The 14406-nt window shown below is 38.9% G+C and overlaps 1 long non-coding RNA gene across 1 annotated transcript; it reads right to left on the reverse strand.

Annotated features, from left to right (window-relative positions):
• Positions 1 to 1205: 1205 nt before the first annotated feature.
• LOC106936334 (uncharacterized) lies at positions 1206 to 2387 on the reverse strand. Its single transcript, XR_001422111.1, has 2 exons — positions 2208 to 2387; positions 1206 to 1494 (listed from the first exon to the last, which is right to left on the reverse strand). It is a non-coding gene; the product is annotated as an uncharacterized LOC106936334 (long non-coding RNA).
• Between the last annotated feature and the right edge of the window lie 12019 nt (positions 2388 to 14406).

The raw sequence follows: 14406 nt of genomic DNA on the forward strand, positions 1-14406 counted from the left end.
ACCCACTTTTAGGGGAAATTACACACAACGGTTTGACAGAGTCCTGCCACATCTGGGGTGATTGGCACAATAAGAGCTGAAAGCAAGAAAGCAATGTAAGCTCTAAAGGTGGGGATTATGAAATATTCTGCCAGCTGATGTCCAATATTTTAATAACAGAAAATATTGTAAAACCCACCTTCCATCATCATTTTAAATCTACAAACTCCAGCAACAGGACCAGTGAACTACCAACATGTTATCAGAGGATTTCATTATTTGCCTCAATTCTTCTTATTAGTAAAAGTATCAGTTTATTTAAATGTTTAATGAAGCTAAACATCCAGATGTCCAGACATTAAATCTCTTTCCACTTGCTGTTTTTATTTCCCATTCCAGTCAAGCTGGGCTGAAGGAAAATAAGTTTCAAAGTTTGATGAGCCACTATGTCGTATAATGATTTGCCTAAAACTCACAAACCACATCTGTGCACTTATTGGAGTTTTTATTGCACTGATCAGCCCAGAAGCTTCAACGCATTTTCTGCAAGCTGCAGTTCCTCTGCTCACAAATGTAACGTTGGGCGTCGAATAGGAAGCAACAAAGACGGACACAAAGGTCCACTGGCTCTGAGCAGGATGCTGCATCAGCTTGTTGATGTTTTTGTAATGAGTAAATGTGTCCATAGAGAATACGGTTGGAATAAAAAATGCATACATCTGTGGTTTATGTAAAATTATATGTACATATATAATTATTTTTTTTTTCTTCATGTGGTGCAGAAAATCCTCTGCCTATCCCAAATCCTGTTCGGAATGAATGGGAATGCTGGAGCAGTTCGACAGCCAATCACAGCCTGGATACTGTCTAATGAATGTATTGATGACATCAGCACATGTCCCAAACACACAGCCGCTCCGTTTGCATCATGTTCTGGATCCTCCCCGCTCCCTCTGGCTGGCCCTCTTGCATCTCTTGCTGTAAAGCTTCTCCTCCAGCACAGAAACTCCCACTGTGATATGGATGTGTGAGCACCAAGAGTGGAAAAAGTCTGACCAAACTGTCTACACATTTTCCGGAGCCATTCTTGTGTGAAAACGGATTAGAAGGCTGGCAGGAAAGTTGGACGTGTGAGTGCTTGATCTTTTATGCCACTGAAAGAACAGAGGAAGGAAAATATGCAGACATTCCTTATTCTGTTTTAAACAAACTAAAGAGAAGTGATATACATCCTTTGACTTTAATTTCTTTATCTGGACCACAGGAGTGAACAGCAGGGCAGAAACAGTAATGACTGTAAACAAAGTCGAATGGCTGCTGCATTGCATGTTTGGTCCTTAATGGCTCACATAGTCTGCTTTGATTTTTCAGTCTGCAGCAGCCATGTGGGATCAAGGATGACTCCACTCAAACTGAGGATGCCAATGGATGGTTTTCATCTTGTGTTTAAGAGAAATTCAAAGAAGCTCTACATATGATCAGGGTAAAGGAGGTGAAACCAGGTGACTGGAGTTTCTAATGAGGAGAAAAGAGCAGAGATCACAAGAAAGAGCAAGACTGGCTTCATGTTAAGAAATCACAGCCCATCGTTTTAACAAACAGACATAATGGACACAAAATACAACAAAATGTTAACTGGTTTTACCTTTCTAACAAATTAAATGGTATATGGTCTGTACAGCATTTTATCAAGACCAGGGGATCCTGACACACTGCAATTAGTCACCCGTTCACACACACATTCTTACACATTTAGTCTAACAGAACTGCAATTAAAATCAACATCTACAGGGTGACAGAGGTTCAGGAGGAACCAATCAGCAAACAGGAGGCGGATTGTAGCCTGGAGTTCAGAGGAAAGTATTCAACCTGCGTTCGACCCGGCTCCAAATCCTGAGCCGTCAGTCAGAGCAAACAGAAAGTTTATGACATCTTAGTACTGGCTCAACATTTCTCTCTTTGCAGTAGGAATTTTCAGTTGATAATAAGCATCATAGCTTAGCTTCCTTCGTGATCAAGCTAATGCGTTACATGCATTATGGCTAAATGTTAGCATTTGGGTAAAATCAGATCCGATTGTTTAAAACTTCAACAGAGTCCCCGCCTCAAGCAAGCAATCGTTGGTCAGTAACTGAGAGTCCAGACCTGTGAGAAGCAACCGAAAACAACAGTCTGGTTGTCTGTGAAGGTATCAAAGGTTTTTATGAAGATACATTTATTTAGATTACCTGATGAAATAATTTCCTAAGCCTTGAACATCTCAGAGAGCTCTGTTCCAAACGTCATCGTGATATGAAGAGAAGATGGTGAAACTGCAATCCTATCAATAATCAATCATTCATCTGAACTGAGTGTGTGTGGAGGCAGAGCATTGATCAGAGACGCAGCCAGGAGCCGCCTCTGGAGGACCTGACCTCTACAGAAGAGAGGCAAAAGGAAACCCATGAAAGGAGCTGTTGGCGGTTTGCCTCAAGTAAAAGAAGACACAACAGACTGAAGGCTCACCTTCCAGCAGAACAACATACAGCCAGAGCTACAATGAAGTTTAGATAAGAGCGGTTTCATCAGGTAGGATGGCCTAGTCAAAGTTCAGACTTAAATCCAACCAGGAATCTGCAGCCAGGCTTGAAGCCAGAAGAGAACTACTGTTCATCCATGCATCACTACAGCAGAGCAGTCTGGTTATTCATTTGATCAGAGACGTTTGTACTGATAAACTGAAGCTCACATAGAGGCTTATGTTTGACTCACATTAGTTCTTGGTGGTTTTCACATAATTATTTGCTTTTTTCATTGTCATTTTCAGAAATCAAGATTTATTTCTCATTAACATTTTCAAACTGCAGTATTTGAAATAAAATGCCGATGTCAGGCTTATAGAGGTAACTTTGCTCAAAGATAATTTCTCTTATTTCAACTTCGTCAGACAGAAAACAATCTTCCTCTAAAACATCCTGTGTGTTCAGAGTCAATAAACTTCAGAACTGGTTTTATGAAACGCAGCACTTAGTTGTAATGACCAACAGGATGATTATCCTTTAAAATTCACCACTGAAAGAAAGAAGCGGACCTGAACCCCACAAGAGTTTCAGAAAAGTTTAAAGGTTCAGACTGAAGGTTGGGAGTCAGCCTTGAATCTGCCGTGTATTTATAAAGTAACTGTTTACCATTTATTCATTGTGTTCATGTTTTAATCTACATAGTAAATGTTGCCTAATTAAGTCTAAACTTTGACTTTAACATTAAAGTCCATTTTCTTGTCTGGAAGACAAGAGAAAAAAAACCTTTTAAATGAATCAGCATTTTCTGACAAAAAGTTTTAAACTTAATTTCTAAAAACAGTGACAGTTCTGGTTTCACTGAAAAATCTAATTTTATCAGTTTTCTCTAACCATCCTTAACCACTGAGAGTTTCATGTTGTTCACACCAAATTCTGACCTTTCAGAAAAATGAAACTTATTAGATCAGGCAATGTTTACAATGTGTTACTGTTCAATTGTGCCCAATTAGTGTGAATTGCAGTCTCAGGTCCTTGTTGACAGGCGTGGCTCTGCTGTCTGGTGGCCCATCTGCTGCAAAGTTTACCGTAACTGTAAGTTTCTCCTCTCAGCTCTACAGAAACAAGGCATTTCTTACCCACACAGCTTCTGCTCACTGGATATTTTCTCTTTCTTGAACCATTATCTTTAAAGTGAACATATCATACTATTAAATCCTTCCTTTTCAGATTTAAATCATTCAGTTGGGGTCTATAAAGAGGAACTGAAAGGCTTAAGTCTGAATTCCTCGTTATTGTAGCTCCACAGATTATGTTACTTGTCTTCTGAGGTGAGAGCAACTCGTTTTTGATGCCGTCTCCTTATGTGTGAATAGCCACTTCACACACCTTCAGGTCGTAGTGTTTCACTAAACTCCATCCGGCTATTTTTGTAGGTTTATAGCAGAGATACGATTATCTATCTATGAATGCATTTGGATCATGTATTCCCCAAGACAAACATGGAAAAAACACAAAAAAAATGTTTGTGCAATAATAATATCCAAAACACGCAGTGCAGTTCTGTCCTCAACAAGCTAACAGCTAGCACACAGCGCTAACAGAAGCAGAAGGCTCGATGCTAATGCTATCAAAACCAGGATGTCAACACAATAAACTTCATTAAAGTTGTTCATTTAGCATTACCTGCTGCTTACCTCATGGCTGAATCCGTCGGTTCAACAGACAGAAGGAAGTGACCCTCAACCAGACCAAGTCTTTCTGAAAAGCTCTCTTGATACTGTAATCTATTTTGAATCTCTATACTGGGAGAGAACCTCTTCGACGTCCCTGGTTAAATTCTATTTTACTTGTAAATGTGAATGAAGCCCTTGCTTCAGCGCCCAGACGCTACGGGACGGTGAGACGAGCCGTGTGGGTTGAAACGCCCACAACCAAACATTTTGACTCATTCATTTGTAGCTTCAACATCCTTGAACTTGGACTGTAAAAACGCTGTGAGAAATGAAAATGCTGGATTCACAGTTGTGCAGCAAACACTGTGTCACAATAGTTCAAAGAATGTAATACAAAATAGAAAAACTGAACAGATTGAAAAATATGCATTTGGCTCATGTGACCTTTTTGTGACAGCTTTACTGCACTCCAGTACACAACAAAATGTAAAAATGTGGATTTTGCATGACATAGATAGTTCTACATGAAGATCCCAGTTGATCAACATTTAAAGCAGTCAGTCAGGTTTCATTTAACATCATTTAAATCTCTTTCTTCTGCATCTGGATGCTCACTTTGAACTTGGCTGCCTGTCATCCTCACCTCATCCAGACGCCTGAATGCACCTAAAGTGCAGTTGTTGTGATCTGATTGGCTGATTTGCTGTTTATGTTAAGCAGTATTCAGGTGTACCCAATGATGTGTTTGGTGAGTTTATGCATAACTTTTAAATCTTGAAGAAACATAATAATCCCTCTGAGCTCTTCAAAAGAAATTAGATGAAAGGACAGGGTGAGGAATATGAGGGCTGCATATTAAATGAGAGCATGCTCCAAAATTCACCTCAAGTCAGCTGAATGTCTGAGGAATAATTCATAAGCTGTTCATGTTTACTAAGTATTCAAGCTCCCACATGTTTGGATTTGCTAATATTTTTTACAGTCAGGCTCGGTGACACCTGTGTAGTCAGATAAATTAACTCAATTACCTCAGTTATTCTGTTTCCTTCCTTCAGCTTGAACCGCCCCTAACTGCAGCAGGAGCATAGAGACATAACAGGAAGACATGCCAGCTGTGACATACAGGGCAAACCAAATTTCAGCACAAAGAATACTAACAATCTGCCAGGCGGTGTGGGATTGTGAGAAAGCGAACAGACTGGCGTGTTGCTGCGTTCAAGTATGAGAGCAGAATACTGATGGACTCCTCAGGCTGCTGGTGGTTTGTTTAGCCCTCTGAGTTCAGTTGCTCAATCTTAAGGGGGGAGTCCAATCATAAGTCAAACACTTTACCATGTTGGCTGGCAGACAGTGACAAGAAAGCAATCCTCATTTTTGATTCAAAAGGGAGCCTGTACGGTCCAAGAAACAAGCACAGTTGGCAGAGAGTCGAAAGCAGATTATCACTTTCATCACCCCAAAATCTTTTGAAGCTATGCAACAGTAGGCACAGTCCTTGAACCTGAAAAGTATGAGTCAGCCTTAAAAATGAAAGAATCCAGTCCGCTTTGTATTCAGTGTCCCACAGTAAAATGTAAATTCAGATGCACCAGACTGCATCAATATTCAGGTTGGAGCTTTGTTAAAAGAGCGAACATGCATGTAGATAATTGGTTTGCATTACAGTTGCTGTATCTGGGAGCAAAAACGGCGCACAGCTCAGTTTATAACAGAGCTGAGTTTATATTTAGTTTCCTTATCTCAGGTTGGCCAGACAAACCAAAGCAGGCTCTGGGTTTCCTGAAAGTCCTCATGGATTAAAATCAATTGATCCGTTTGCCCAAGAGTTCCTAATGGTTTTAGAAATTTAAGGAGAATTATTCCAAACCGATGCACCACAGCAGATACACAGAAAAAGAAAAGCTTGCAAAGTTTAAAGACAAATGTTTATGAAGACTTTATTTTAAACTCACTGATTTTGTAGACGTTTTCTGCTTTTATGTATTAACTTTTCATTTAGATTTTACTTTAAGCACAAGTACAAATTTTTCAACGAGGAAATCTCTGATGCTGCCGAAACTCGATAACCTGAAATGGTTTAATGCACACTGTATGCTTGTGTTTTCTTAATCTTAAATCTCAAATAAGTTATAAAAAAGTTATGAAGCAAGTTTGTTTGACTCTAAAGCAGATCTATATTGTATCCTGGTGGGCAAAGCTAATGAAACTTCATAGCCTCTCTCCTACATGAGTAAATGAGAAATTAAGCATCAGAGACAGTTTCTCATTTCAGCCTAATTAAAGTTTTAATTGCTTGATGTTGAGCATAGCATCTTGTGAAAAAACAGATTCACCATGAGGCACAGCACCAATCAGAAAGAGCTGTGAAAAGACAAACAGCAACAAATGGCTGCTGCGCTGCATGATTGGATACGAACAGTTAACTCCTCCAGATTCTAAACAGCCTGACAGTGAAGGGTTTTCTGAGCCTGCGGTTCTGATAATTGTGTGAGGTAGACGCAACGCCGCACTACTGGAAAATACAGTAGGAGGACAAAAGAAGCTAATCCTGTTGGTTTTGCCATCTCCAAGAATCTACATTTCACACGGCTGAGTTGAAGCTAATGTCTGCGGGGTGTGCATGCCAATCTCATTAGAGCCAGGTGTTGGGATTCAGCTCACTATCCCTTCCTTTGCTTTGGTTGGCAGGCTGTACGTGCCGTCTAACACTAAGTCCTGACAGTGGTTTGCTCCATTTTCTCTCATCCTGAGCCCAGAGAACACCTGTGGTGACAGTAATTGAACACTCTCAGATCGTATGCTACCATTCAGCTCTGTCTTCCTGCAGTTACTGGTCATCCTTTATAGCAAAGATGCACAAATTCATTTATGTTATAAGTTTAACCTGAAGTTGAGCTTATAGAACACAGACTTTTAGTCATTTAGCAAATATGGCTAAGGCTGTTTTTATTGTTATGGAAAAATAATGAACAGCACAAAACTTTCTATTCCTAAGACATCCACCTTTACATTCTTAAAAGTACCTTTAAGTATTAAACACACTTTTCACTATGCCCACAGTTCTGTAATATTTATGTTTTTTAATTTCCACTCGCTGTATGCAAAGAACCATCATAGTTCACAGAAATAAAGGCTTGAAAACATCAGTCATTGTGTAATCAGTCAATATAATGTGTTTCACACAGTACAATGGGTTGTTGAAATAATAACTGTATATTTGAGTATATCTGGTTATAATCTATGTCCATATTCTGTAAAATTCTGGCTGGATATTTGCTATTTGAATTGGCACAGTCACAGCTTTTAATCAGATTTATTACATTTTCAGGAATATTCCAGATGTTTTAATTTTAGAATGTTTTTATTCCAAAATCAGATTCTTTAGCATTTTGGATTCTTGTCTTTGAAAACCCAAATGCATCCAAGACCCAACATGTTAGGACTTACAGACCTGTATACTGTACCAACTGTCACGCATGGTGGTTGGCAGCATCATGCTGTGGGGTTTTCTTCACTGGGAACAGTGCAGATTTAACATGGTGAGCAGGTTCAACAGTTTATATTCCTTATTTCAGAATATATTGTTGATTGTTTTCTTAGGGTGCGTTCACACTGCAGCCTGAAGTGACCCAATTCCGATTTTTTTGCCGGGGCCGTTCACACTGCCAGTAAATGCAACCTGTATGCGTTCTGCAGTGTAAACGGGCAAACGACCTGAAAGTGTCCCGCATGCGCAGTAGAGGGCGCCATAGCGTCAGCGTTCTCAGTGTTCTGCCATCCGCCATAAAAAGAAGAAGTGCTCAGTGTTTGCGGCAGTAAACATGGAGGCTAACNGTGGAGCTTAGCTTACATATTTGTAGTTGCTGTCCGGCCGGAGCAGCATATTAACAACTTAATCCTCATATAATCCGTCATGGTTGTTGTTTTTCTTCCCACTTGCGCTTATCAGGATGCAGAATAGTGAGATTTGTTGAGAATCAGTGACGTTCAGTTCTGATTAATGCGACCTGGACGTTAGAAGGTCGCATTTGAATCGGATACGTATCGGATATGGGTCACATTTGAAAAAGAATCCGACCTGTGCTGTTCACACTGCCATGAAAAGATCGGATACAGGTCGCATTACGTCAAAAAATCAGAATTGAGTCACTTCAGGCTGCAGTGTGAACGCACCTCTATTTTCAGCCTGGATTCAGCTCCTCATGTTCGTTACTCTCCTTCCCTCAGTCCGCCTGCCTGGTCTCCCCTCACAGCTGCTCCTTGCTCCCAATATAGTAACCAAACTCTCCCCTATTATTGTTCTGCTGTGAAAAAAGAGTTTTGTATGCATCTTAAAGACTTGAATAAATATTACATTTATACCATGAGGAGATTTAAACCTCTGACCCACACCATGTATTTTAACTTGTACTATATTAGAAATATTACCACAGTAAATATGATTCATTCTAAACGATCTAATATGAGTGGAAGCCATTTGTCAGATGTGAACACATGAAAACCACAGATTGTGACCTCCTAGAAAACATCAAGCAATCACAGAAGTCATTAGGATTCAGCCTCCAGTTCAGAGACGTCCACACACAATTTCATGCCACTCCAAGTTAATGTCTGTGGAGACATTTCAGTCCTGCTCAAAGCACCAGATAGAAGGAGAGATGGAGCGTCATTAGGACCATGGCTAAAATCATTATCCATATATGAGACTTTAATGCTGTGGATAAGACCTCATTTAAATGTCTGTGAAGTTTGGGAATCATTAAGGTCATGGTACGTTTCATAAACAAAGAAAACTTCAGTCACTTTCTCAGGATATTTGTGTTAGATTATAAATTATTGTCCAGATTACCCATACATACTTTATGCAGATGTGTTTTTTATGAGTTAACAATTTCAAATATTTCATGCAAAACACACAATTTTTTTATTGAACTACCAAACATAACACAATTTTTAAAAAATAAATAAATTATTACCATGAGGTTTATGGTTCTGGGCAGCAGAGGTTCAGTCCAGTCTGACTCCTAATAGCATAGCTTACACTTCAGTCTCAGGTCTTTTTTAAATTGTAAGTAACCTTGGTAACAACTCTAAGCACAGGCTTCCTACGCATTTTCTATTTCTATTAAAGAAATAGAAATTAAAGACATTTCTATTAAAGAGTATTCATTTTGGCAAAAAGTTAAAATTACTTTTCCACTGAAGAAGATTTTACTATCAGCCTTTTTGCACTTTTAATCTCTCCAGTGTCCTTTTCCCCAGAATATAACTGGTTAATTTGCCTTATGATGGCCTGTTGGACTGAAACCTCTTTGTGTGTGTGATGTAGACTTGGAAAGGAACAACTTCTAATTACAATGCTACATGAGGAATCAATTAGAAGCCATTTACTTGATTAATTGATCAGAAAATAATGAAGTAAAAGACCTCATCTATCCATGATGTTTAGGAGCTGTAATTAGTCTTCCTCCTTCTGAGTGTTTCCACTTGAAGAGGGATTCTCTACAGATATGTGATCTGATCTGTTTTTTTTTAAAGAGTTACTTTGGCTTACAAATGTATTCTTACCCTTAAAACAATGTCTCATCATGCCATCTTACAACCACAGTTTTCATGTATTTTATTGTGATTTTCTGTCTAACAGAAAGTAACACAGCATTGTGAAGTTACTGCTGTTGCAGCAGCAGATCTTTGAGGTGCAGATCTACCAGCTTTACACATCTAAAGATTTAATTATTTCCTAATTCTCTTTGCAAAACACAAAAAGTCAATTTTTATCTTTGTTTGACCTTCCATATGTTTGCTGTGTGCCTTATAAAAACCCAACAGTATTTCTGCTCTTGTATAAACACCAGATTTCTGGAATGCATAACTGGTTAGGTAATCCTATCAACAGCATCTCCTCCAGCTTCCTGGTTGTAATAATCTCATTCTCTGATCCTTTTAAAACAGGTGATATATGAATATTTAAGCTTGGTGAATGTTTTATAACTTCACCACAGTCTGCTGTTTTTCTGTGGTTTTCATGATGCTGGTTGTTTTCTGAAGAACCTCTGAGGCCAGAAACAGAACAGCTGCACAGACATCAGTATCCTGATATTAAATTTGACTCTGCACACTGAGTTTTAAAGGGAGTTGATTCGACTGGGTTTTATTTCAGGGTCTGTCAGGGTAGTTTGTATCCATGACATAAACAAAAACCCAGAACAGATTAACTTGTTTTTACTGAATCGATGCAGTTGGAGCAGAATGTCTCATTAGGAGACAGGATGGTGAATTCAGCAGGAGGATAAAAGAAGCTGTGGAAACTGGGATCTTGTTGCTGTTGAGTCCTCTGAGATCAAACAGAGGAGAAGAGAAAAATGTTCATTTACTTGGGATTGTTTCACCCACAGGACCATCTGGGGAACGACACGGTGAGCCACAGAGTGTGGATATTCTGATTGCAGGGCAATCAGGGGTCACTATGATGATCCCATGTCTATAATCTAAAACTCAGTGGTTGGGTAACTTATGCAGATCATTGAAGAGTCTGAACAAATCTAAAATCACTGAGGCAGTGATCGGTATCAGTGAGGCAGTGATCGGTATCATTGAGGCATTGATCGGTATCATTGAGGCAGTGATCGGTATCATTGAGGCATTGATCGGTATCAGTGAGGCAGTGATCGGTATCATTGAGGCAGTGATCGGTATCATTGAGGCAGTGATCGGTATCATTGAGGCAGTGATCGGTATCAGGGGTCGGAGGAACCATCCAGGAACAAGCAGAGTGATGGTCAGAAGACTAAATCTGAGCAACTGAAGACTTTCCAAGAATAAGGAACATCATGACTATCAAACAGGACTGAATACACATGCACGCCACACTTTTCAGATATGTAGTTTTACTGTGTTGATGTGTGACCAAAACCCCAGATAAGTTTCTTTCACGGTTGGCAGTATCTTTAACAACTTTTTGTTTCATATTCTAAAGTTTGACGTAGTTGTATCAGTCATGGCTGAGAGCAACTTAAACGCTTTGCCTCATTGTTCACTAATTAAAATGATAAGTGGCTGCTGTTGTGCTGACTGTGTGTTTGAAAGAAGCACAAGATAAATATAATAATAATTCCATTATTCGACAAACAACATGGCATGGCAGGAGCTTCATGTGTGTGATGGATGCTGCATGCTGAGTTAATAGGACTTCCAGTCACAGCAGTCAATCTAAATCCACTATTAGCGGGCTGCGCCGCGGAGCTGTGTGTCAAATGAACACACCAGTGCAGAACTGCAGACTCATCATCATAATGCAGTCACTCTGCTGGCTGAAAATTGAGGAGGAGTTTTTCTTTGCCTTGTCTGACACATTCTGAATATTACAACCAATACCAGCTGGAAGCCTCATAAATCATCCAGGCCTACAGGACAAAGGGGATCACATGGCAGCAGGGTGCAGCTGATGCTAAAGGGTTCAGCCTCAGTGATGATAAGCGCTCTCCATCTGAAAGCAGGGTGGTGGGAAGTGGATTATCGCTACGACTGAGGTCAAGGAACGGGAGTATAATTAATACTGTATGAGTTAAACCTCTGCCATGCTTCCCCTGCAACACAACTATCTGATTGAAGCAGCAAGGGTGGAGGACAACATGTGGGTGGAGAGCATGCACTATGGGTGGGTGGAAGACCCTGAAATTCTTTTCTCCCTCTTTTCAAGGCTCAGTATTACTCTGTCTCTTCTTATTAGAAAGCTAATGCAACTGTCTGTTCTAATACTAGAGAGCAGCTTTTATTCCTTTTTTTTCCTCCTTCACAACCTTTTTCTATTCTGCTCAGCACTAATCTGTGCCGTGGTAGCAGATGATAAGACGGGCCACATTCGCTTATTCTCTGCACTTTTTACAAGCTTTGTCTTGGCATAAGCCATGCAGTCGTTTGTTTCAATAACTTTCCAAAGGAATTTGCAAAAAAGAAGGTAAAATAAACGGTGGAGTGGAGCGGAGGGGTGGGGGGTGTTCTCTGCAGTTTCTATTGTAATTCTTTAGAGGTTTTCTGTTGATATTGGCATCCAAAACCTGAAAGAAAGCAGAAGCTTTTGTTTCAAGCAAAGAAAAATCCTCAGTGTTAAGGCCTTTGAAGTGCACAAAGTGTTGGAGCTTATGGAGGTATTGTTCTCCGGGCGAGGGGATGAATTTTAGAGTGAATTAAAATCTTCAAGCTTAACTTTTAGTGGCATGTGTATTGTACAGATCAAACATGTCTTACTGGACCTTGAATGCAAACTATGAACTTCTGGGCCAGAAAGAAGAAACGAGGGATTCATGTGGAGACGTCTGCTGATGATTTCAGAGTAACTGAGGGACTTTCTGTTGAACTGCAGGGTTCAAATTTGAATTGTGTTCTGAAAGCATAATATAAATCTGTGCAATTTGTACTGTCTCTCCTTAAGAAGAGTAGTGTTTTAGCCTAATGATTAGAATAAATGAAAACATTTAAGTTTATCAGTTTTTGAATTGAGAAAAATTCTCAATAAAAATAACATTTTTAGCTTAAGATATTTTGCACAGCCAGTCCAAAGTCAGACTTTTGGTTGAGTAAAACAAGGTGAAAAATGTTCAAACACTTTTTACTCAAGACAAAATAAATTCTGAAAAATTGAGAATGTTGGTGATTGATCCGGTTGATCCCATTCAGTTCAACAGGCAGGGAATTTCTCATCAAGCATCTAAATGACAAACTGTCATTACATCTTTGTAGATGTCATGAATATTAAACTCTGACTGGGTTTACCTGACATGTAAAACCAGTTAAATTATTCTGGCAATGACTATAAGTGATGTCAGCCTGCATGATGGGGCGAGTCAGAATGGATATTCTTGATCAGCTTCAATTTTTTTTGTTTTAAAATTTAATTTGAATTCTTGTATTCCTTAAATTTACCAAATTTATTTGAACATATTCAACCTTTTACAGAGTTTGCCTTTTGAATGATACTCAGTGGTGCTTAATAATGCATTTATTTTGAACACATAAGTGTTTTTTTATCAGTAGGAATCACTGACACACATACAGGAGAAAAAATTGGGAAAACAAATCATATATAAAAATGTAGCCGTAAATTACAGGAAAGTGGACACATTTAAATAAAATCTTTCCATGATCTGAACAGTAAGAAAAGCTGAAAGGTTCAGATTCCTGCAGTTTTACAACAGAGTTCATGTTTAGATGAAGACTCGGGTCATCCAAGGTGAAAAGGAAAGAGGATATCCAGTTCTTCATCCTTAATATCCAATATATTTTACACAAGACCTTTATTACAAGCTTATCAGCAAAGTCCTGATGAGTATGATAACGATCTGATAAAACCTATAAATCATTTTTTATTTGATATTATAGGACATGCAGTGTGTGACACGCTGCCATGCTGAGGGCGACGTTGCAGAATCATGAGGATTTTCTCCGGAAAGCGGTTTGCTGGAGTGGAAATCTAAGTGTGTGATTTTTTGCTGCTCAGGTCCTCTCATACCCTCATGGCATGATTAAACTTTGGAGGAGTCATCAGATTTGCTAGCACTTGGAGATTAAGCTGATCGTGGGCAATCCCTGAAGAAGGAGCCACCATTCACCATTGTCACTTTATGCTAATGAGGAGATACAGTATCTTTAATATAATGGAAGGAAGCAAATTTTAAATCTCGTATTCTTTCAGCTCGTTTTATTTCTCTCCTCTTACATGGCACTGCCTCCTTTTTTCATCTCTCCTTTTCAACGTTAGTGAAAGAAACCCTGGAAAACTATTTCTATGTGTTTAAAATTTAATTTTAAAATAACAAAATTTATGTGTGTAATGCAAATAAAATAAGTTTATCTCAATACATCTTGATATTAATAATTCATAGAGGTATAAAAATATCTATGATGGTGTGAGAATCCCTAAAAATCATTCTATTGCTTTTAGATGCAGTTATTTTATAGTGAATCATAAAACAATGCAGACAAGCTGCTGTGGCTTCAACAACTCCTCAGCAGGCTGATTCACTCCATGCCACTGTGCATTGATCCAATAATTCATGCAAAAGGAACTCCAACCAAGTATTGAGTGCAGATACTGAGCACCACATGGAAATGCTGCCCAACAGTTTCTTTAATAAAAAGTTTTGCTTGGTTGGTCTAATTTTGGACATTTCTGAGAAACTAATTAAATTAGCAAAGTTTGAAATGTGTCAATTTCTTTGTAATAAATGTAAATACCACAGAATAAAATAAACAAA

This window comes from Poecilia latipinna, unplaced genomic scaffold (assembly GCF_001443285.1).
Source record: "Poecilia latipinna isolate Pla-1442-1.1 unplaced genomic scaffold, P_latipinna-1.0 Scaffold2119, whole genome shotgun sequence".
Classification (NCBI taxonomy): Eukaryota; Metazoa; Chordata; class Actinopteri; order Cyprinodontiformes; family Poeciliidae; genus Poecilia; species Poecilia latipinna.